The following is a 25,098-nucleotide window of genomic DNA, read 5'->3' as shown; positions in this document are numbered from 1 at the left end:
AGTATAGATGGACTAATAGAGAAAGTCCCACAGACTGCTAGAAGGCCAAATATTTTTTCAGAGCTAGATGCAGACAAAAAATTATTTTGAATTTGCAGCGTGATGGAGGTCAGTATAGATGGACTAATAGAACAAGTCCCACACACTGCTAGAAGGCCAAATATTTTTTCAGAGCTAGATGCAGAAAAAAATTATATTCAGTTTGCAACCTGATGGAGGTCAGTATAGATGGACTAATAGAACAAGTCCCACACACTGCTAGAAGCCCAAATATTGTTTCAGAGCTAGATGCAGAAAAAAATTATATTCAATTTGCAACCTGATGGAGGTCAGTATAGATGGACTAATAGAATGATGCTATGCCCAAAAGATTTTACTTCACTAGGTGCAGTAAAAAAATTGGTATTCTATACACAGGTGGTATATCTTGCAACACAGATAGGCTACTCCACTGACTAACACACTCTGCAATAGGCCAAAAAGGATTAGCTTTGCTAGATTCAGCCAAATGCTGTGAAAAAAACTTGCACAGCACTGGCACAGACCTGCCTGGCAAAAACTGATAGGAACTGATGTAACCTAGTCCTGAAAAGGACTGCAATTACAATTAGTCTTTACTCCCACAATCTATCTATTTAAGAGCACAGACCTGCCTGATAAAAGTCGTAGGAAATGCTGTAACCTAGTCCTTAAAAGGACTGCAATCACAACTATTCCCTACTCCCAAGCTATCTGTAGATTTGTGTGAAAATTGGCTTGAAATTAACAAGGTATAGCGCACACAGCAACAGCGGTGCCGTCTAACACGCAGCTGCAGCAGTGAGAAAATGGTGGCGACGGGGAAAATGGCTTGGTCTTATAGGGCAAGGACATGTGACATACACTGCCAATGACACATGCCCTTGCTTGTGTGAAAAAAAGCACTTCGCTCCGTGTGTGCGCTGCTGATAGGCTGACAGATTGCACCTCCCCACTGTAAATGCGGGAAAGAGAAAAAAAAATGGAGATCTTCATTATTCCTGCAGAGATCCATCCCCTGCCCCTCCCCCACCCCGCTGTACACTCAAACTGCGTATTAACATTAATTTTCATCATTACTGAGAAAAAATCCAGTTATGATTTTGGTGCACGAACAGTTATCGAACATAACCTCGAACAGCCGAATTTTTCTCAAATCGTTCGTGTTCGCCGAACGGCTCGAACACCGCCCAAAACAGCTCGAATTTGAGATTGGCGAACAGTTCGAGTCGAACAACGCTCATCTCTAGTTTAGAGCTCACTGAGCTTGCACAGGCTGGGGCCAGGGATATGGAGGAGGGTGGAGGTGGGGAAGATCAGGACATGGAAGTACATAGCTGGGTAAATGTTACAAGAAGGTGTAGGGGGGAAAGTGTCAGGGAGCCTAGTCCTAATCTGGCACAACCTAGTAAATATGCTTGTTTGGCTGATATTAGGATTGCAAGCCCAGGATTAGGATTACTACAGCAGAACATTGACCCTATCAACTAGGAAGATGACGGCTATAGGAAGAAGGGAAATAGGACTGCAGCAAAGGCAAGACAGATGTTGATGGTAGGGGGCTCTATAATTAGGAGGACAGACAGGGCCCTCTGCCGTGAATGCTGAACAGTGTGTTGTCTGCCAGATGCTCAGGTTTGGCATATTGCGGATCGGATAGACAGATTGTTGCGTGGGGCTGGAGAAAACCGGGCGGTCATGGTACACATCGGTACCAATGACAAATTTAGAAGGAGGTGGAATGTCCTTAAAAATTATTACAGGGAACTAGGAGAGAAGCTGAAGGCCAGAACCTCCAAGGTGGTGTTTTCAGAAATACTGCTGGTGCCATGAGCGTCACTAGAAAGACAGCAGGAGCTTAGGGAGATCAATAAGTGGCTTAGAAATTGGTGTAGGAAAGAAGAGTTTGGGTTCATGGAAAACTGGGCCGACTTCGAAGTCTGCTACAGGCTCTATGGTAGGGACGGGCTGCATCTCAATGGGGAGGGTGCAGCTATGCTGGGATAAAAAATGGTCAGACGGATGGAGGAGCTTTTAATCTAGGATCTGGGGGGGGTCCGAGGGTAGTTGTGCTAATAAGGGGATAGAGTAGTCAGAGAGAGTGAGACAGTAGGGGTTAGTGAGGATCTAGGGAGGCTGGGATATGCAAGGAAAGTAGGGAGCTGAGTAGGAGTAACAAATGCGCTAATAGTATTAAATGTCTGCTGGCAAATGCAAGAAGTCTAGCAAACAAAATGAATGAACTGGAGACTCTCTTGTCGGTCACAGAATATGATGTGGTGGGTATTACTGAACCCGGGCAGGATGAAAGCCATGACTGGGTGACAGACATGGAGGGATATACTATATTTAGAAAAGACATGAAAGACAAAAAAGGTGGAAAAGTGTGTATTTTCGTAAGATCCAACTTAAAACCTGTGCTCAATGACAACATTGGGGGAAGCTGTGACAATGTAGAGTCACTCTGGCTAAATGTACATGGGGATGGCAACAATGGATAGCTTTTAATTGCAGTTTGTTACCAGCCACCAAATATACCTGAACTGGTAGAGGATGAAATGCAGCAACAAATTAAAAATGCAGAAAATAATAATAGGGTCCTGATTATGGGAGATTTTACTATCCAGATACTCAATGGGGCATAGAATCTTCCAGTTGTGCTAAAAGCTGCAAGTTCTTATCCACAGTTCAGGACAATTACCTCTCTCAGCTGGTAGATGAACCAACCAGGGGAGGTAATCTGCTGGATCTGGTTTTGTCAAATAGACCAGATACAATTTCAGATCTACAGGTCCAGGATAATTTTGGAAGCAGCGACCATAATATGGTGAGTTTCAATGTAATATTCAATAAAACATTTAAAAAAGGAAATGCAAAAACCTGGACCTTTAGGAAAGCTGATTTCAACAAATTAAGGGAATAGCTTAATCGTCTAGAGTGGGACCATGTCATGGTAACCGGGGATACCGAATGTAAATGGGGCATGTTTAAGGAAATACTACAAGAATTCTGTAGAAAATGCATACCCTCTGGTAATAAAATATCTAGGAATAAAAACAAACCATTATGGATAAATAAAACAGTACAAAGTTTAATCAGATAAAAACAAAGGGCATTCAAAATCTTGAAGGCCGTGAATACAGAAATAGCATTTCAGGAGTTTAAAGACCTAAATAAGAAACGTAAAAAATAAATCAAGCTAGCAAAGTTATCTACAGAGAAACAAATCGCCCACGACAATAAAATAAATCCAATAAATTTTTATAAATACATCAATGTCAAAAAGAAAAACATAGATGTTGTCGGCCCTTTGAAAGACAATAATAACAAGATAATTATAGAGGACAAAGAAAAGGCTGAGATATTAAATACTTTTCATCCATATTCACCAACAAAACGCCTGTTTCTGGGATCTTTCAGCAGGGCAAAAATCAAAGTTCACCACCTGATATAACTAGTTTAACACAAAAAAAAGTACACCTGCATCTGAGCAAATTAAACATTGACAAACCCCCCGGCCTAGATGATATCCATTCATGGATACTGAGGGAATTGTGCTCAATAATTGACAGACTGCTGAATCTCATTTTCTTAGACTATCTTGTAACAGGGGAAGTGCCACAGGATTGTAGGATAGCCGATGTGGTACCAATATTTACAAAAGGTAAGAAGGTGGATCCTGGTAACTACCGTCCAGTAAGTCTGACATCGGTAGTATGCAAAGTTTTTGAGGGCCTCATAAGAGATGACCTGCAGAGTTATATCACAGAGAATAATATAATAAATGATAATCAGCACGGATTCATGAAAACAGGTCATGTTTAACCAACATGTTGGGGTTCTATGAGGTGGTAAGTGCAAATCTGGATGTTGGTAATGTGGCTGATGTCATTTATCTGGACTTTGCAAAGGCATTTGATACTTTACCACATAACACCCTTATACTGAAGCTAAAGAAAAGACTTTGGGGAACTTTATACAGATAGTTAAGGAATTGGCTAAATGATAGGAAACCAAGAGTTATCATGACCCCATCCCATCCCTCCTCCTCCCCAACCTCACCCCCACACTCATCCTATCCCTATCCTATCTCTTCAACCTATCACTAGCTTTGGGTACCTTCCCCTCTGCCTTCAAACATGCCACAATCACACCCATCCACAAAAAGCCATCCCTCGACCCAACCGCTTTGTCCAGCTACCGCCTCATATCGTTGCTCCCATTTGCCTCCAAACTCCTTGAGCAACACGTTCATGCTGAACTTTCCTCCCACTGTTCATCTAAGTCTCTCTTCGACAACCGACAATCTGGCTTCTGCCCCCACCATTCCACCGAAACTGCCCTTACCAAAATTACTAATGACTTACAGCCAAAGCTAACAGATAATTCTCTATACTCCTCCTTCTTGACCTGTCCTCTGCCTTGAACACAGTTGGCCACTGCCTCCTACTACAGATCCTCTCTTCCTTTGCCGTCAAAAACCTTGCCCTATCCTGGATCTCCTCATACCTTTCCAACCGCACTTTTTAGCATCTCCCACTCCTACACTATCTCCTCATCCCGCCCGCTCTCTGTTGGAGTTCCTAAAAGCTCTGTCCTAGGACCCCTACTCTTCTCAATCTATACCCTTGGCCTGGGACAGCTCATAAAGGCGCGTGGCTTCCAGCACCATCTGTATGCTGATGACACTCAGATCTACCTCTCTGGCCCAGATTTTACCTCTCTGCTGTCCAAAATCCCAGCATGTCCATCAGCCATATCCTCCTTTTCTACTCGCTTCCTCAAGCTCAATGTGGACAAAATTTGAACTCATAATTTTTCCTCCATCTCGCGTATCTTCCCCACCTGATCTTTCTATCACAATAACATCACGCTTTCCCCTGTACCGGAAATCCGATGCCTCGGAGTAACCCTTGACTCTGCCCAGTCCTTCAAACCACAGATCCAAGCTCTTGTCACCTCCTGTCACCTCCAGCTCAAAAATATTTCCTCAACCCTCAATCTACTAGACTGCTTGTGCATGCCCTCATCATCTTCCGCCTCGACTACAACAACATCCTCCTCTGTGGCCTACATGCTAACACTCTCACACCTCTCCAGTCCATCCTTATCTCTACGGCACGACATCTCTTGCCTAGCTACTCCTCTGCCACCCCCCCTTTGCAAATCCCTTCACGGGCTCCCAATCGCCCAGTGTATCCAGTTCAAACTACTAACACTGACCTACAAAGCCATCCTTAACCTTTCTCCTCCATACATCTCTGTTCTAATCTCTCGATATATTCCCTTACGTAATCTCCGGTCCTCCCAAGACCTCCTGCTCTACTCCACACTTATTCGTTCCTCACCCAATCACCTCCAAGATTTCTACTGAATATCCCCCATCCTATGGAATACTGTGCCTCAACAAGTCCGATTAGCCACCACATTCGGATACTTCAGACGGAACCTGAAAACCCATCTCTTCAAGAAAGTTTACAGCCTACTGTGACCTCACTGCCACCTCAACACCACAGGAGCTACTGCAATCTACATTTAGTACGGTAATAGTAATTACATAGATAGGCTGTAAGCCGGACACTGTGCACCACACCTATCTGTGTGACTGGCGTCTTATTTAACCTGAACTTGTGTTTTGCACCTGTGCAGCCCCTGCCTTTATCATGGGGGTCTGCCGCATTCTGCTTGTGCTTTGGTAATCTGACCTGGTGTTGGTAAGGCTGTTTTTTTCTGTGATGTTTTTTTGAATTTTTGTCCTTTTTTGTGAGCTGTTTTTAATTACAGAATTAGTAACATTATTAGGTTTGATCCAGGGTTCTAGGACTGATCACCTTTTCCCGGGGTCAACAAGGAATTTTTCCTGTGACACAAATTGGCTGACGGTGTCCTGGGGTTTTTGCCTTCTTCTGGATCAACAGTGTAGGCATAGGGTAGTATTAGTAGCGATAGGAAAGTTAGAATAATACTATAATAAGATAGCAGGCTGTTAATAATAGTAATGATATCAAATAGTTACATTTATAGAAATAAAAACAAATTAAAATAATAATGGCAGCAGTACAATAAGTAGTGTAATATTAAATATATAACTAGTAATAACATAAATTGAAAATAGTAAGGATCTTGCGCTGGTACTGTTAGGCTAGGCTTAAAAGTGTTAAGAGAGTCGATAAAAGAGTTACTACGCAGTGGTAGGTAAAATAAATAAGGTTTTATTAAGGGTAATCATACAGTTCAAGGGAAAGGGGAAGTTCTTAGAGCAAACCTGATCGTCTGGCAGAGATTTATCGACGAAATCCTCTCTGTCTGGTCAGGTGACCAGACTTCATTAGACTCATTTCTCCAACAGATTAATCAGAACAAATTCTTTCTAGAATTCACTTCTAGCACAAGAGTAAAACAAGCAAACTTTCTTGATTTGAGTATTTATATATAGGACAATCAAGTCCACATTCGGACATACACCAAACCCACAGATGCAGATAGCTACATCTCCCTGGACAACTGCCACCTCCCCAGTTGGCTCCTCAACATTCTCCGGAGCCAATTTATGCGTTTGAACAGAAATTGTTCAAATATTAATGACTTTGAAGTGGAAGCCACCCAGCTCACCTCAAATTCCTAGGTAAAGGATATAATCCACAATTCATAATTGCTGAGAAAAATAAGGTTCAAACTCTGTTTTAGGCTGGGTGCACACGATGCGGTTTTAATGCATTTCCGCGGTGGTCTTTCCGCCGTGGAAACGCATTTAAACTGCTTGGTAAAAGGTCAGCCATGTATCGCAATGATAACCCGCATGTGCTGTGCACATGATGAGGAAATTTCTGCACCGGATTATCATTGCGGCACAAACCGCAGCATAACCAACTCTTGCGCGATTCCGCGGCGAATTCGCGCCCATTGACTTGCATTGAATCGCAGCAAACCCGCATGTATAATATCTATACAAGCAGATTCGCTGCGTTTCAATGAAAATCAATAGGCGCAAAATCGCGCTGGAATCACGCTGCGGCTGGCACTCGGGTTGGGAGAGGAGGCTGCTACTCCTCTCATCCGACCGCTGCTCTGGCTGATAACAGCGAGAGCAGTGTGGATGGGAGAAGCAGCAGTCTGCTCTTCTCAACCCGCGTGCCCGCGGTAGTTTAAAAAAGAATAAAAAAGGAAAAAGAAAAGAAAAAACCTTTATACTCACCTGTCCGGTGTCCTCCTCGGAGATGCTTCCTCCTTGGCGGCTAGCGGTACACTGCAGGGTGCGGGCTCGCGCCTCTCAGTGTACTTCCAGGACCTGCGGTGACGTCACTGATTACCTGATGGCCACGCGACCATCAGCTGATCGGTGACGTCAGCGATCACCTGATGGTCATGTGACCATCGAGTGATTGGTGACATCATGGTCAGCTGATGTTTGCGTGACCATCAGCTGATCAGTGCTGGCAGCAATCAGCTGATGGTCACGTGACCATCAGCTGATTGCTGACGCCGGTAATCAGCTGATCGATCTCATGACCGATCAGCTGATGCTTACCGTGGGGACATTCACAAGAATGTTCCCACGGTCTCTAGCTCACCGAGGCTTATCAGCTGATCTTCAGCTGATGAACTCCATTGACCTCCTGCAGCCTGTATATTGAGAGGGAGTGATTTTACACCCCTGTCAGTATACAGTGCTGTATTCTACAGCAGTGGCATCAGTGATGGTCGATGTCACTGCTGTAGAAGTGACACAGATGGTTGTGGTACACTTGGCGTTACGTGGACTGCGTCGTTGACGGCGAACAGGTGAGGAATATTGTTGTTTGGTTTTTTTACGTTTTTTTCAGAACATCGAGGGCTCCGCTGAAGCGTCTCATAAAAAAAATTGTAGAATCGTGTGTTTCATTAAAATACTTTATTCTGACCATGTCTTTTATTGAAGACGCGGTGACCATTTTACCACGCGGTTAGTAATTGGGGCATTTTATAGACGCCCTCCATTACTAACCTGGGCTTCACGTCAGCCGCCAATACAAGGCTGACGTGAACCCCATCCCCATTATCTCATTCGCCACCACTACAGGGCAGTGGGAAGAGCGGAGGCTAAGCGCCAGATTTGGCGCATCTTATGGATGGGCCATTTCTGGGACTGCTGAGGGGTGATATTAATAGTCATGGAGGGGGCTAGTATTCATGGCCCCTTCCATGGCTATTAATATCAGCCCGTAGCTGTCTAGTTTAGCCTTTGCTGGTTAGATTTTATAGCGGGACCTCACTTCAATTTTTTTCTGGGGTCCCCCTGTAATCTAGCCAGTAAAGGCTAAACAAACAGCTGTGGGCTGATATTAATAGCCATGGCACATTGCTGGCTAATGGCACCTTCCGCGGTTACTAATATCAGCCTCCAGTGGTCGGCTTTCCCTCTGCTGATTATAAAAATGACGTGGGAGCCCACGCCATTTTTTAAAAAATTTTAGGCTCTGTGCTCATAATTCTGACGTAGCAGCACTTTGGACGCAAATTTTTGCTGCGTCCAAAACGTTGCATTCTATTGAACGCAGGTAAATCCACATGTGTTCACTGAACCATGCGGATTTACCGCATTCTATACATTCTAGTGGTCAAATTTCTGTTGCGGAGACTAGCGACTCCGCAAGAGAAATTGACATGATGCGGTCCTGAAAGATGTCAGTGTCCATGTGTGGTTCGCAGCCTCTGATGCACATATAGCGAACATGGGATTTCTAGAGATCCCATCCACTATACCATAACATCTGAACGCTGTGGGCTTCACGCTGTATAAACCTGCAGCGGCTCCTGATCGTGGCCACGTACCCAAACTCACCCGCAGCATGTCAACTTCTGTAGCGGACACGCTAGTCTCCGCTGCAGATTTTGACTGATTGAATTGTCATTATATGCGGTGGATTCACATGTACTGACAAAAAAAGTGCGGTATTAGAACACCGCTTTTTGGACGCAACATAAATATGTTGTGTCCAAAGCGCTGCTGAGTGATGATCGGGGGGAGGTGGTGGCTAACGAACCATCTGTGAGCTATTATTTAATGGCCAGGGAAATGTTTGCCTAATGGCACCTTCCCAGGCTAAAAAAACAGCTCACAGCAGTAGCATAAATTACATGAATAGAAATGCTAATGAAGATTGGGTGAATGGGACTAGCTGACACCTAGCACTTTTGTTTGGTGATGTCAAGGTGTCAATCAGACGTTTTCATGACCAAACAAAGTAAAGAAACACACAGACACAGTGTAAACACTTTATTTGAAATACAACAGATCTATTCTTTAATCATTTAAATGAACCAATATACTCGCCCCAGTTCTTGGTAATCCAAGCTCTCAAGCAATGTCCCACCAAATAACTTTATTTAGCTCCAAAAATCATTCATTGATGCTCAAAACCCCTTCAAAAAACGCATGAAAAAACGCATGTAGAAATGCGTCAAAAACACATGTGAATCCGCATGCATTTTTTTCTGTCAGGGAGAGGCAAAAAGGCCCAGGAAATTTCTGCTTCTATCTGCATCGTGTGCACATACCCTAAAAGCCCAGACGCAGAAACCCAAAAAAGGGTAAATACGACAGATTAACGTTCCGATTATCACCCAGTACAATTCCAATACACACCTCCTTAAGAAAATAATCAAGAGACACTGGGACTTTCTAAGAGATGATAACATCATTGGAGACCATATTCCTCCTAATCCTAGGTTCACTTACAAAGAAGCATGCAATCTGGGAAATCTAATAGCCCCCTCAATCAAGAACCCCCAAATTCCCAGCACCACAGCACAGCCCTTCACCAAAGACATATCCGTTTTTTTTCCATGTAAAAAATGTGGTGTATGTAAAAAAACTGCACACCACCAAACAAAAAACTATCAAAGGAGGAGACCAAACACATACCATATCAGACTTGATAACTTGCACAACAGAAGGAGTAATTTATAGCCTCAAGTGCCCGTGCAGTAAACTATATATAGGCAGGACGGACGCATTAATGAACATCTACGCAATATTTCTAATGAATTCAATGGATACCCCCTATCGAAACATTTTGCTGAAAAACATGGGTGCTCCACAAATGACATCCTAGTGACAGGGTTACAAAGGGTTCACAGACAATGGCGTAAAAGTGACTACATGAAGCAGATGTCACGAATTGAGAGCAAATGGATATTTACCCTGGACACCCAAAAACATAAAGGCCTTAATTCTGAGATAGTCTTCATTGAAGGCAAATAATTCTAATACTTTCATTTCAAATACTCCAACAGAAGTAACATAGAACCCTGTTCACCATATTCTGATGGCTAAGCACTTGTTCCCAGACCCAGCTGTTTCCACAGATGTTTTGCACAAAGTGGGTGCAGGTATATAAGGGACCTACATACACCTATGAACCATCCTGAGGAAGGAAACCATTGTTTCCAAAACGCGTAGGTTTTGGTCTACCCAGGCCCCCTTACCGGTACACACGTGCGCCTACATCATGCAGGTCCTCCTGTTCTGCCGCGATGCTCCAACGCAGGTCCTTCACTCCTGCTTACCACGCGCTGATGCTGAGAGAAGTGCGGGGGAACAGTGAGTCGCCGGCCGGGGCCCTGTTCCTCCCCTCTCCTACAACTGCCACTGCTACCGTCGCCTCTCATCGGAGAACCCAACAACCGTGCACATGCTCCACGCTGGTCCGCATCTATGAGGACACCGCCACCCGATAGCCTTACTATTACGGGTACCACGAAACTCTGAGCCATATGGTACAAAGCCTGTGCCATCAGCAAATCGACCTGATCTTCTGTGCTACTGTGACTATTTTGCAGCACCTTTGCGGTGTGCCACAGAAGCACACTTCCCACCCAAGGGGGTGATTGTACCCCCCCCCCCTTGTCCTACCTCGGGCTTTTCACACATTGGATTCACCCTGCATTTACCTAAGCCTGAGCCACTCTAAACTGAGTAGGGACCAAGGCAAAATAATGCTTGCAAGTATCAAAACCCACTACGGCGCGCCCCTGAGGCTAGAGCACACCATTCTATCAAAACTCTGCAACCAGTGTCACAGGTAAATTCATCTCTTACAGGGCATACACCATATACGTGTAAATTTCTCTCCTAAAATTTATTCTCTCCCATCTGTTACAACCTAGACCATGCCAACCCAAGATCCATTATACCAAGTACCCGCTAGGTACTAGCTTCATTTTATTCAGGTAAATATTATTCAGGTAAATATTACCCTCCAGATTGCTTCATACTACTTGAGCCACCCCTACTGGTACCCGCTAAAGCAAGCAAGCCGCATTTACATGTACACTTGTCTCCACAGACAATATCGCTACTTCAATCAATCCCATCCATCTAGAATCGATCCTATACTATCTAATTTCCAGGTATTATTTCACTCTACATACCCACCACGATAAGTATTCACAATTTACTTTCCCTCCTTAACCTAGGCTACTTCCTGGACCCATACCAACTCGCTTTCACCCACCAGTGAATCCGACCACAGCCAATACCTGGATGCCCTCGGCCATCTATTGATTCTTACTATTTTATTTATTTTATAATCCCCCTTTCCCTTGAACTGTATGATTATCCTTATTAAAACCTTATTTATTTTACCTACCTGTGCGTAGTAACTCTTTTATAAACTCTCTTAACCCTTTTAAGCCTAGCCTAACAATACCAGTGCAAGATCCTTACTATTTTCAATTTTTATCCCCTTCAACAACCTGTGGTTGGTTGTTTCTCTTGCAGCAGGTATAACCAGGCTAACCTACCAGCGCTACAGCTCATTATTATCTAGTAATAACATAATTAGGTTTGATTGAGGTTTCTAGGACTGATCGCCCTCAGGGTCAAGAAGGAATTTTTCCCATGACGCAAATTGGCTGAATGTGTCCTGAGGTTTTTGCCTTCTTCCGGATCAACAGATTTAGGCATTTTAGTAATACTATTATTAAAATCACAAGAGTAATACAAAATCTAAAGCTAATTAAAATAATTTAATTATAAAGAGGTACATTTTTAATTGTAATAGTGCAGCAATAATAAAAAAAATAATAATAATAATAATAATATTACATTTGTGAGACCTAGTCCCATTTAGTTAATACGTTAGTGTAGTGTTAGTGTAGGGGGTACAATTGGGGGAGGAAGGTTGAACTTGATGGACCTAGGTCTTTATTCAAACTACGTTACTATGTAGTATAACCACTGTACAGTTATTCACATTCCTTGTACTATAACCACTGCACAATTATTCAAATTCCTTGTAATATAACTACTGTACAAATATAATGACCCAAAAGGGGCCATTACAAACATTTCTGCATTCATAGGAGTTTGTGGAATAGTTTATGCTTTGATGTATTGTCTGGTGTCATTCTGTTAAATGAAATGTAAAATGTTGCTCTGTAATACCACTGGAGACCAGCCGGTAGTGGTATAAGATTCAGCAACGGACTGAACTGGAGGATGTCTGATCAACATCCTCTATCTCTATGGTGACCAGGGGGAGTTGGCAGTTGGAGAGAGTCAAACCAGTATAGAGGTGAGGCTTAGGGTACAAGGGCTGCTAGGATTAAGTACCTCGCGAGACAATCTTTTCGTAGCCCATCACAGCAAGGCCAAACCTTTTTCCATATCAGAGTATCAGTCCCGTTGCCATCCAGCCAGGATCTGTATGGAAAACCAGTGTTGCAGCTAAATGCTGGAGAAGCTGTGATTCCTTGATCTGTGATCCAGTAAACCATTTGAACTGTTCATGCAAAGGTCTGGTCTGCCTTCTTCCTACCTACCCCTAAATAATCTAGATGTACCCTATGAACGGGTATGGAGTGCCAGGAACCAGGTAGGAGCACCGTGACACCCCAAACTGCACAACACCACAGAAGAGCCATACCACCGCTCGCCACCTACGTCTGGACCTGATATTGCCTACTGGCCCTACTACTCAGGTGTGGCATACATTACATCTGAAATTTCTGGCGTCATGAATAGGATGTTTACTTCTGTGCCTTATGTTCAACTTGGGCTGAATTAACCTGGTCATATTTTAAAAGAACTTTATTTGCCTGAAGATAGGGGAAGAACCTGCCGCCGCGGGTGCTTCAGCACGCACAAGGGTCATCCGCCATTTTGCAGTTTCCTACGCAACACTGCAGTTCCTGAATCCTTGGATCTCAGAATATCATGCTACAGAGGCCTGAGTGAGTACTGTTGGAGGAACCAAAGGAATGAGAGACTGTCTGAACCTTTATCTGTCCTCTGGTATAGCCCACTTTACAAAAGCAAATTTCCGCTGCAACTCTTAAAGGTGCTACGCTCCCATTTCCCCGGCTGGTGCCCATAGCAATGGCTCCTGAAATTTCGAATTAGCTCAAATTGATCCATCTGGTCTGGTGCAGGATATCAAAAGCAATGTCTCACAGCAAAGATAGCTACACATGGAGCAGGAGAACTCATCAGCAACCCAAGTGATGCGGCCACGGAGAAGTTTACCTAGTACCCAAGTGAATGCTAGTCCATCCTCAGCAGCCACAGCAGCCAGCTGTATCATGCCTCTGACCATGCCATATTACTTTGGGGCACCCTGGCTTCCCCACTATGAAGGAGCAGCTCACACATGAGGAGAGTTCAAAGAGAGAATGCAGGCTACCTCAGGCTACCTTCAAACTATAGCCTGTCTCTGAAAAGTAGAAAGTGGAGATCTTAATTGGTCAGCTACAGGGAGCAGCACTCTGGAAGGTCAAGTCCTGGCCTCGGTCTGAACACCAAACCGTACATCAGATCTCGGAGAGACTGAAGGTCACTTTTGAATCAAGGACCGCTTCAGAGCTGAAAAAGTGTTTTACGCAAAGAGAAGAAAAAAACAAGAGTCCCTCAGAGGCTTTGCTCTGTCACTGCAGGAAGCCTTGAGGGTCATCATCCATGTGGACCCTCGAGAGGCTGAGGGTCAAGATCAGAGTCTTCGAGAACAATCCATAGAAGGTGTGTTCGACAAGACACTGAAGTGTCAACTAAAAATGCTGACTGTCCAGCATCCCGGTACCTCTTTCCTGGAATTCAAGGAACTGGCCATAGAGGTCCTGGAGGAGAAGCCTCAATCTGAGACCCAAGAAGATGGAAGTGTTAAGCCTGCCTCAGAGTTCCCCCTTTCAAACCATATCGCTAAGCAAGGAGCCCGGGTCCCACCTTCAGAAGATGAAGCCACCTTGGCTGGTCAAGTCTCTCAATTCACTGCAAGCCTGGAAAAGGTGATGGAGCGGTTGGAGCAATTGGAGTACCCCTCTAGGAGGGGAAGAGAAAATTCTCCAAGATTATAATGGAAACAGCCACTTGTAGGACCAAGAGAGAACAGACGCTAACCCCCAGAGAGGTCTTCAGATACCTGGTACAAGAGTAGCCGAAGACTAGAATGCGGATGCTGCCATCGACGTGGGCACCAAGAAGAGGATTGCTAGGAGTTAAACGATTATCCCCTGAGGCAGCAGGACACGCCTCAGGTGGAGAGACCTTAAGTCCCCTAGTTCCAGCCTGGATGCCAAAGTATGTGGACTCTCGCCCCATGGTTGATGTCAGCATTAATGGAGTGAGTTTCCCTGCCTACGGCATTTGAAGAGAGCAAAAAGGAGCTCAGCTGACACAACCTCCAAAGACTTGGCTCCACATCATAGCCATCAATGGAAAGTCAGTAGCCATAAGCGGCTACTGGGAACCCACGCTTCAGATTGGAGAGACCATACTCCCACAGCAAGGGGTAGTAGTGATCCAAGTTCCAGAAAATGTCCTGTGATTCTAGGCACTAATATTCTCCGAAACTGCTATACCGAAGTGCTGGAAGCCCTATGACAGGCCCTGCCAAATGTACCCAAAGATTCTCAGAAGGATATCCATGAAACCATGCAGGTGTTGGTGGCACAACAGAAGTTTATCAATAAAACAGGGGAGATATGCTGAGTCCAGATCAAGGATGCCCAACTTGTCCATTTACAACCTGGAACAGAGACTTTGGTGTGGTGTAAAGCCTGAATGGGAGCGTGTGGACAAGACTACAAGGCCCTTGTAGAGCCTCTCTTGTTGAGGGACGGACTATGTGTCCTAGCTGCAAGAAGCCTTTACAGTGTCCAGAGGGCAAGTACTCATTCATCTGATCAATCTAGGCGACCAACCAGTGGACCTAAAGACATATTATGCCGTAGCGAGCCTGTATAATGTCCACCCAGATGGATTTCCTGGAGACCTCTCTTATGGTTTCAAGCAACTTCAGCAGAGAATGCAGTTGAAGATCCTGCCTCGCCGTCCTGGTGGGCCACATTGAACGTTGGCGATGATACCACTCCAGACAAACAGATCCAAGGAGTACTAGAGGTAGCCAAACAGCACCAACAAGCCTTCAGCCAACACCCCATGGACTATGGGCAGACTAGTCTAATTCAGCAAACCATTCAAATGGGCGACCATCTTCCCATCAAGGAAAGGAACAGGGCGGTACACCCTGCTATATACCAGCAGGTGAAGAAAATGGTCCAGGACATGAAGACAGTAAATGTGATCAGGGATAGCCACAGTCCATGGGCTACTCCCCTTGATCTAATAAAGAAGAAAGATGGGACCATACGATTCTGTGTGGACTATTGCAAAATCTACCCTATCACGCATAAAGATGCCTATCTCTTGCCTCATATAGAGGAGTCTTTTGCAGCTTAGGGGCCGCGGCCTACTTCTCCACTTTAGGCTTAACTAGTGGCTACTGGCAAGTCCCTCTGGCCCCTGAGGACAAAGAGAAATCTGCCTTCACAACACCAATGGGCCTCTTCGAATTCAACTATATACCGTTCGGGCTGTATAATGCACCAGGGACATTTCAGAGACTGATGGAGAGGTGTCTTGGACAGCAGAATTTTTAAAAAGTTCTTCTATACCTGGACAATATAATAGTGTACTCCAGGACGTATGAGGAACATTTGCAACATCTGGCGGAAGTGTTCGAGACCCTGGCCCAACATAGGTTGAAAATAAAACCTTCCAAGTGCTTCCTCCTGAATCCTCAAGTGAAGTATTTTGGCCACATTATGAGTGTTTCCGGAAGCCAGCCAGACCCAGACAGTATAACATACAGTTATTCACATTCCTTGTAGTAACCACCGTCCAGTAATTCACAATAATTGTAGTATAACCACCGCACAGTAATTCACATCCCTTATAGTATAACCAATGTAGTTATTCACATCCCTTGAAGTATAAGCACCGTGCTGTAATTCACAAACCGTGTAGTATAACCAGTGTGCACTTATTCACAACTCTTGTAGTATAACCACCTTGCAGTTATGCACAACCAGTAAAGCACTTTTGCTACTAAAGAATACAATATAATAGAACACCACTGGACAGATTTCACTTTGGTTTAGAAATTATTATACTACATACCGTATTTTTCAGACTATAAGACGCACTTTATTCCTCCAAAATTTGAGGAAAATGTGGGGTGCGTCTAATAGTCCGAATGTTGGGGGGGGTGCACATATATGTGGGGTGTGGGGGAAGTGGTAGCAGTGGAATAGCGGGGCACAGGAGGCAGCAGCCGCCCGCTGCAGCCTATACTGTCCCTGCTGCTAAAGAAAATTAATATTCAGTGCTCCCCACGCCCATGGGGCGTGGGGAACACTGAATATTCATGCTCCTTAATAGAGGCACACAGTGTAGCTGCACTGCGGCTCCTGCTGTTGCCGGAATCGCCTGTGCCCACTGTTAAAGGGCATGAATATTCAACCTCTCTCCACACCCATGGGCATGGGGAGGGGGTGGATATTCATGCCCTTTAATAAGCGGGCACACGCGATAGCCTGGCAGCAGTAGGAGCCGCGCTGTGGCTAAGCTGTGTTCCGGCTATGAAGGAGCATGAAGTCACTGCTCCCCGCGCACGCAGTCCCGGCGTGGGGAGCAGTGAATTCTGGCAGCTGATCTCTCCTTGTGAGCCACGTATGGCAATGACGTCATGCGCGACTCACATGGAGAGATCAGTGTGGGCAGACAGGACGCAGCGCTGGAGGAGAGAAGAAAGGTGAGTAGGAGTGTTTATATTTTTTGTGTAGCCTGATGGGGATTAGGGGGACCATGCATACTAGGATAAGGTTGAGGGGGTCATACATACCAGGGTAAGGATGAGGGGGCCATACATACCAGGGTAACGCTGAGGGGGCATACATAACGGGATAAAGATGAGGGGGCCATACATACCAGGATATCGCTGAGGGGGGCATAAATACCAGGATAAAGATGAGGGGTCTATATATATACCAGGATAATGCTGAGGGGGGCATACATACAAGGATAAGGATGAGGGGCCATACATACAAGGATAAGGATGAGGGGTGCCATGCATACCAGGATAGGGATTAGGGGTGCCATGCATAACAGGATAGGGATTAGGGGTGCCATGCATACCAGGAAAGGGATTAGGGGTGCCATGCATACCAGGAAAGGGATTAGGGGTGCCATGCATACCAGGATAGGGATGAGGGGTGCCATGCATACCAGGATAAGGATGAGGGCTGCCATGCATACCAGGATGGAGGGGTTCCATGCATACCAGGATGGAGGGATGCCAGGCATACCAGGATGGGGATGGGGACCATGTATAAAAGGAAGGAGGGGGCATATATACCAGGATGGGGGATATTGTCAGAATTGGGGGACATTACCCCTATACCAGTGTCAGCAGAAGACCCCCTCCCCCTTAAAAGTGCATCATGAACACATTTTTTGCTTAAATTTTTTTTTTTATTTTCCTCCTCTAAAACCTAGGTGCGTCTTCTGGTCCGGTGCGTCTTATAGTCCGAAAAATACGGTACATACGGTAGTCTATAGTCAGGTAACATCTGTACTATGATCTCTTCATCATGTAAGTACTGTCAATCCATATGCAGCCACAAGCACAACATTTTATTGTCAGGTCTGAAGTTTTTATGCAAAGGATTTGGTAGATTACAGGAAATCCAAATTAAAACACACTTATTTAAAAGTAATCAGTTTATGGAGCACGAAAGGGTTTACTTATTTCTAGTGCTCGGCATGAACATTTTACAGAGCAGCACTTAACGTTCTGCAATTTGTAAAAACATTATAGAAACCTTGCTTTTCGCCCATGAACTGTTCGCTATATTTGTTTGCCATGTGGTGACACAGCAGATTTTGTTGGTGTTGAGGTCATGAATGTTGGTCATAAATTGTTTGCCATGTCTGCTTGCTATGTGGGCAACACAACAAGATTACTGGTGAAAAGACTGAAGGTTCCTGATTTTATGTGACATTTTTAATTGTCTCTCATATTTGCTAGCCAAGTCGGCTACAAAACAGGCACTGCTGGTGAAGAGAGAATGACTGTTGGATAGTTTTTTGATAGTTGTGTTCTACCTCCATTTGTCTCTAAATTAATGTATCCTGAGATGTACAAAATGTTAAACAAATATGGGAAAAAATATACATGGTCAACTAATGCCTAAATGGATGCCATCCATCGGCCATCTGTAACTCATAGGCTCCCATTTTGCAAAACTGTATGCATTTTTTACTGATTGGCTGTAATGGATGACTCTGAATTATTCCATCTGTTGTCCATCTGTCTCTCATAGGTTCCCATGATAAAATAAAACATATTCAGTATGTTTAACATACATATTAAAAATGGATATGTTTAAAACTAATCTTTTCTACTGGATCACGTGAGAGTGTATTGAATTTGTATCATCATGATAACCTGTATTTCTTAGCAATTGAAGTAAGGCTGGACACATATATGTATCACTATCATTCTATACATTTAAAATGATGTGTCCTCTAATGGATATACTGTATGGCAAGTTTCTGCTTTCCTACAGATACCACTAATAAGGCTGCAGATCAAAGGAAACATTATGGAAACTCTAGTAAATCAATAGCAGGTCAGCAGGGATTAAAACTTTGGAAGCCACATCTTTATCCAATTAGAAAATTTTACAATTGTTTGTAAACTCATATTAGCCTCTGTGTCCAAAGGAGTTGACAATGTAACTCTCCATTTCCTAAACTCAAATATATACTCATTTATTAGGTCCAGTGGGGGTTCAGTTTCCATTATATTCCTCTAACAAAGACTACGGCATGCTGCACTTTTTTTCCTGGTAAAATGACAGACACCAAGACAGAAGCCTTACGGACCCATTATGAGTCAGTGGCGTCTGCATGGCACTTATGGCATTTGTCATTTAACAGGTTAATCTCTGTGATGGATTACATCATTCTCTTCCTGATATGGAACAGAATACATAATGCTGGTGTTAACCATAACTTCGGAAAGGCTGAAGATTATCTATCTACACTCCATTCATACATTACTTCTCATTAAACTCAAGCCCAGTGCTCTAGTGTGCAAGTCAGCAGTAACCACTAACCCACCTTACAGCCCATGATGGAGCTTTATTTCTATAATTCTGGACAACCCCTTATATTTACAATATTTTGGATTTTTACGGAGTCATTTAATAATTTTTTGTAAACTTTTGACATCTCTTTTTTTATTGTGCCCTGAGTATTCTATAATCAAAGTATTCTCAACATATGTCTTCAGTAGCACACAACTCTCCAGTCTCTTCACTTCCCTGTTGCTGGAGAAGGCGGTTGCTGTTCCTTGAGTGACAGTTCTGGTCAGTATCCTTTTCTGAGCTTCTGTGGCACATTGAGTTCTGTCAGTATGCTTGTTCTGATTAGGAGAATTGCTCTGCAAGCAGCGAGAGGTTGGGTCCAAGGGTGTAGTAATTTTGCAAGACTTATAACATCAGCTCCAGGTTAAAGACTGACATGGAGGGGGGAAAGCAGCTAAATGCTGTATAGAAATTAAAGTGAACCTGTCAGCAGGATTTTGCTAAGTAAACTACTGGCAGTGTTATGTTGGGGCTGCTGCACTGATTAATATGAGACCTGAATGATACCTGAGGTGAAGAAATCTGTCTTGTGGTTCTTGCGTAATCAGAGTTTGCAGATTTCAGTTAATGATATGCCCGTGGTTCGGGGCGGGACTGTAGGCAGGGTCTTATCCTGGTGCTCTAGGCAAGCTCAGCAAGATAAGACCACAGGCCTGCCCATAAGCACAAGTATGTTCCTCATCATAGAGACAGACAGAGGTGGGCCTGTGGGCAGGTCTTTTCTTGCTGATCTGGCCTAGAGCACCAAGGAAAGACACTGCCTACAGTCCCACCCAGAAGCAGGGACATATCATTAACTCAACACTACATACACTGATTACACAAGAACAAGACAAATTTCCTCACCTCAGGTATCATATTAATCAGTGCAGCAACCCCAACATGACACTGCCTGCAGTTTACTTAGCAAACGCCTGCTGACAGTTTCACTTCAATGGGCAAGAGAGAGGTGACCAGATCTCAGGAGTTTACTCCTCTGCCTGGAATGTAGCTTCTGCACATGTTAGGACAGATTTTGGTGGTTGGTCTTCTTGGTTGTAAATAATGCAAGATAAAAGCTCTCACAGCAGGAGAGCGATAACATATAGGAAATGTAAATTAATTGCAATTTTTGTGCCAACTAACTATGCCAATTTTATAACATAAGAATAATCCTTTAAGACTATTGCAATCTTTCATAAGTGACTGTAACATCTCAACAACTCTCCTCTCATAAATGATTTGATGATATACTTTAAATATCTTAAAGATCTACTAAAACAGCAAGGTATCCTGCTGTAATCCAGCTATGATTGTATAAAACTATCAAATACAGTTATTTAACCTTCATTACAACCTTCATTACACATTCCCTCCAAACTGTTTTACTCCTTACTTTCTTAGTCTAATAGACTCAAAAATTATTAAATGCAGAGCAAGCATACATGCTGAAAAATGCTTTGAATATTTACAAAACCTAGCTTTCATTGTTAGTAGCAAAACGGTTACAGACTCAGTTCAATTAATGAACAAAAATCACTTGATCGGCACCTCCTGCTGAGGTGTGAGGCACTCACAAATGGCAGTCTGTGAGCAAGCCAGGATAATGTTAAATGCTCTGATGCATTCACCTTAAATAACCAAGAGCTGAAACACATGGTTCATCTAATTTAATCAAGCTTGATCTAAATATATGTACATTTTCTCAAGATCACATTTTGTTAGATGATAAATTTCAAAATTAAATGGAAGATTCATTTAGATTATATCACAAAAAGCAATGTTTTTTACACTGTCAATATTAAGAGAAAATAAATTTTTAGTAGAAATTATCAATTCTTTTGAAATTCAAATTTGCCATGTTCAATTAATTGTTCCCAAAAATGTGATTTGCAGCAATACCGCAAAGCCTCCAATTTCTCTGAAAAGACATATGTAACATTCTAAGGTCTAATAGGACTGAATCCAACCCCTTTCCAGCTTCTTACAAACCCCTAGTAATGTCAAAGTGACCTCAATATGGAAAAGGATAATAACTTGGTAGTAACCAACAGCCCATTTAATAATAGTGCACTAACAGACTTTTCATGTTTTCTAAAATTAGAAAATGGTCTAAAAATCCCAAAATTATCCCCCTTAATCATTTGTGATCAAGCAGATCATTTTGTGCAGAACACTGACTCAAACTGAAGGTGTCATTGTAGGAGATAACATCATCCTGCTGTGACAGATACCAGTGATGTGCTGTATATTGCCAGAGGCAAATGAGTCCAACTGTGAAATGCTTTTGGTAGTACTACTGCATGGATGGTTGTTGGCTGTGGTGGTGCTTCTGGTAGTGCCTCCCATATTCTTATCCTGTCATTGCTGCTTTTTTTTTACCATACATGATAAACTTTTGATAATTTTTCAACCCCAATTATTTGGGGTAAGGCCGTAACAAGAAATGTACATGTACAGAGAGCAAAATGTGTCAGCAGGCTGCAATATAGGTGTGGTGTGCACAGTTGTCAAACTGAACTAGTAAAACATTTGTGCAACACCAGACATGCACAGTTAAATGTGTAAATTTTTTTACTTTTTTTTAATTAAAATTCAACCCCTTTGCCAAAAATGAAGTAATAAGAAATGCTAGGAAGGTACGAACCAAAAGCCAGGACCTGCATCAGGGTACTGTATTTTTGTGGGTTGCATGTGTAAAAATTGACTAGAAAAACATACGAGCAAAAAAGTAATTCTTTGGAACACACACATTGTGAATTAGACTGTTGCAGTTAAATATTTGGACTTTGGAGAATTTTCTTTTAAAAAATAATTATCCCCCCCCTCACAAAAAGGATGGCAAAAGAAATGTAAAAACTCAGAGAGTCACTTGTGACAAGCAAGCACACCTTCTCTAACTGGTACTAATTTCAGATTTTTTTTCTGTAAAAAATATTGTGCTGGCTTCCTGCTTTCTAGTGCATTACGACTGAAGAAGAAAATGTGTAACTGTAATTCAAAAGCAGCAGGATAAATGCCAGCAACACCATATCACTGATCAGTCACACTGAGTCTGTCACTGCTGCTGGCACCTCCTCTATCTGCTGATATATTTTAATTTAAAATGTGAAAAATTTCCACCAATGTTCAGAAAACACAAAAAAAAACTTTTTTTTAAGAGATTGTGCAACAAATTTAAAACATACACTATTCCAAATAACAGTATCCGGAAAAACAATGTACATGTTAAACATTTAATAATTATAATCAGACCCTGCAGGTGATGGATGCCACTTTATGTTTCTTCTTACGGTATGCATTCTACGGTCAATGATAAATGTGATGCAAATAGAGTCTTAAGGTCCATGCCCTCTATCCACCCCCCTTTCAAATTAGAAGACAGTATAGCTAAATTCTTTTATTTCCCAATTCATTAGTAGACTAGGCATAAAGACATGAGTCTTTAGTAGGGTACCATCTACAAGAGGTTGCCTTGTGGCTGGCAGATGAGCAAACACACTTTGATCAGAATGTTTAATAAGAACCTCATGTCTTTATGAGTGTAGCAATAGTGAAATACATGTATTTAATATATCTACAGTGCTGTAGCAAAAGTGTTTGTATACAAATGAATAGGGTCTTAAGTGCTCTAGTTTAGGTCATTCTTTCATGAGTGCAAGAACTCTAAAATTAAATTGTTGCTTGTTATATGATGATAAGAATATCACTATTGCTCCAAGATGAAGTAGAAAGAAGACTTTATTCAAAGGCATTCAAAAAGTATCATAATTTTGGGACTCTTCCTTAGATTATTCTTCTATTGTCCAGAAATATATTCAACAATATCAGCTGGCCTAGAGGAACATATTAAACAATTTTTAACTCAATGTTTTTTTTCATAGTAAAGCTATATTATCTCTAGAGTTAAAATCAGGGCTAGCCTTATTTTGAAAGGTAGCCTCTTCAATTCTATCACCCCCACCCCCCATACAATACGGTTTCCAAATAAATGTGTCATAAATTGTCCAGATAACATTTCCATACAGTTACCTAACTAACAATACTATACAGTTCTGTGTCCACCATGCACAGCAACAATAATTTACTGTCTAGTGCCATCATCAGTGCAAGTAAACACTTTCTTACAGTGAAGAAATAATACCGACACAGAGTGATAACAACTACATTCATAAAGTATTATAATATTATAACAATTATGTTCAAATTAAACTACTATACAATTAAGGCCACGGCCCCACTATCAGTATTCGGTCAGTATTCGGTCTGCTTCTCCTATCCATGAAAATCGGATAGCACACAGATGGCATCCAAGTGCTGTCTGATTTTTTCACCTACCCAGAAATTTGCATTGGCAGTTTTGATCTGAGAATCAGATCAATATCAGGCAAGTCTCTGTGCTTTTGGGTGGACCACTCGGTCACAGGAAGAAAATCGGACAAGTGAATTGTCCCATAGACTATCATAGGTACTAGTGCTCTCCGTGAAAGGACAAATAGAACTCATACAAGAAAAATTAATGCATTAAAGAACCCTGACTCAGAATCCCTATAACTCAGTAGATAGGCAACTCTTTCTATTTTAACTACTTCTATAAGTATTAAGAACCTTTATGCTATACTTAGATGCTGCATTTTCTGATAATACTATGGGAATCCATTGAGGGCCTTACTATTGTATATTTCCATTGGCCAATTTTCTATAGAGCATTTTGTACCTACTTGATTCTTAAGATTGTAAACTACCGGTGTTTTGGTAGTGCATTACTCCGCTTATGTTTTAGATTTTGATCTGTGTTCTAATTTGGCCTCCATTGATATGCCATTTTACGACCTTGCCCTGACATGAACCCTGCCTGACCTCACCATTTCAATGCTTGAGGAAGCTTTACTCCACGTGGGAGGCCTTCACGTGTCCATTTCTGGGCCAGACTAGGACTAAGAAGAAGCTTTAGCACAAACCTCATCATTGCACAAAAAGTATTTATGCCCCCTCCAATAAAAACTTGAAAAATATTAGTGCAAAGTACATGCTTAAGCAAATTTTGCTTTACTTAGTCACAATCCTTACCACCCACAAAACAAGAAGAACAATAAGTGGCATATGGAAACATCTAATTAGACATTCAGGGGGGAAAATATACTCGTTTTGTCAGCCAGGGGCCAAGTGCAAACTAAAAGTTCATAAGCACCAATACAACAAATAATACTGCCATACAATTAACATATACCATGTCAGATGGTATATGTCAGATACCACGTCTGCACAGGAAAATTATCATGCTGCGAACTATACAAGTGTTTGCCTATTTGAGACAACTGTAGTGTCCATTCAGGAGACCACTAGAGATGTCACTCAAGCACAGAGGGAACAGGCTGTGGAAGGATCAGTGCAGAGAGCCCAGAATACTTCACATGAAGGGAAAAAAACCTGATGTTTCCCATCACTGCATTAAACAGATTAAAACTTACATTTCTAATTTATGCAGGTAGTATAATAATTAACAAAGGTATTCTTCACCTGCTTTACGCCTCAACCACCTACACATTAGATACTCACACATTAGATGCATGTCACACACATGTGACTCAGATATTAGATACATGATACAAGTCAATCACACATTAGATACAT

At 42.6% G+C, this 25,098-nt stretch overlaps 1 protein-coding gene across 3 annotated transcripts in view; it reads right to left on the bottom strand.

The window, feature by feature from the left end:
• NETO1 (neuropilin and tolloid like 1) overlaps positions 1-25,098 on the bottom strand; it is a 296,798-nt gene that overhangs the window by 266,878 nt on the left and 4,822 nt on the right. The gene's annotated exons all lie outside the window — the stretch shown is intronic.

This window comes from Phyllobates terribilis, unplaced genomic scaffold (genome assembly GCF_046119375.1).
Source record: "Phyllobates terribilis strain yellow unplaced genomic scaffold, ASM4611937v1 Scaffold_4__5_contigs__length_816908805, whole genome shotgun sequence".
NCBI classification, from domain to species: domain Eukaryota; kingdom Metazoa; phylum Chordata; class Amphibia; order Anura; family Dendrobatidae; genus Phyllobates; species Phyllobates terribilis.
This window is presented reverse-complemented; position numbering and strand designations above follow the sequence as displayed.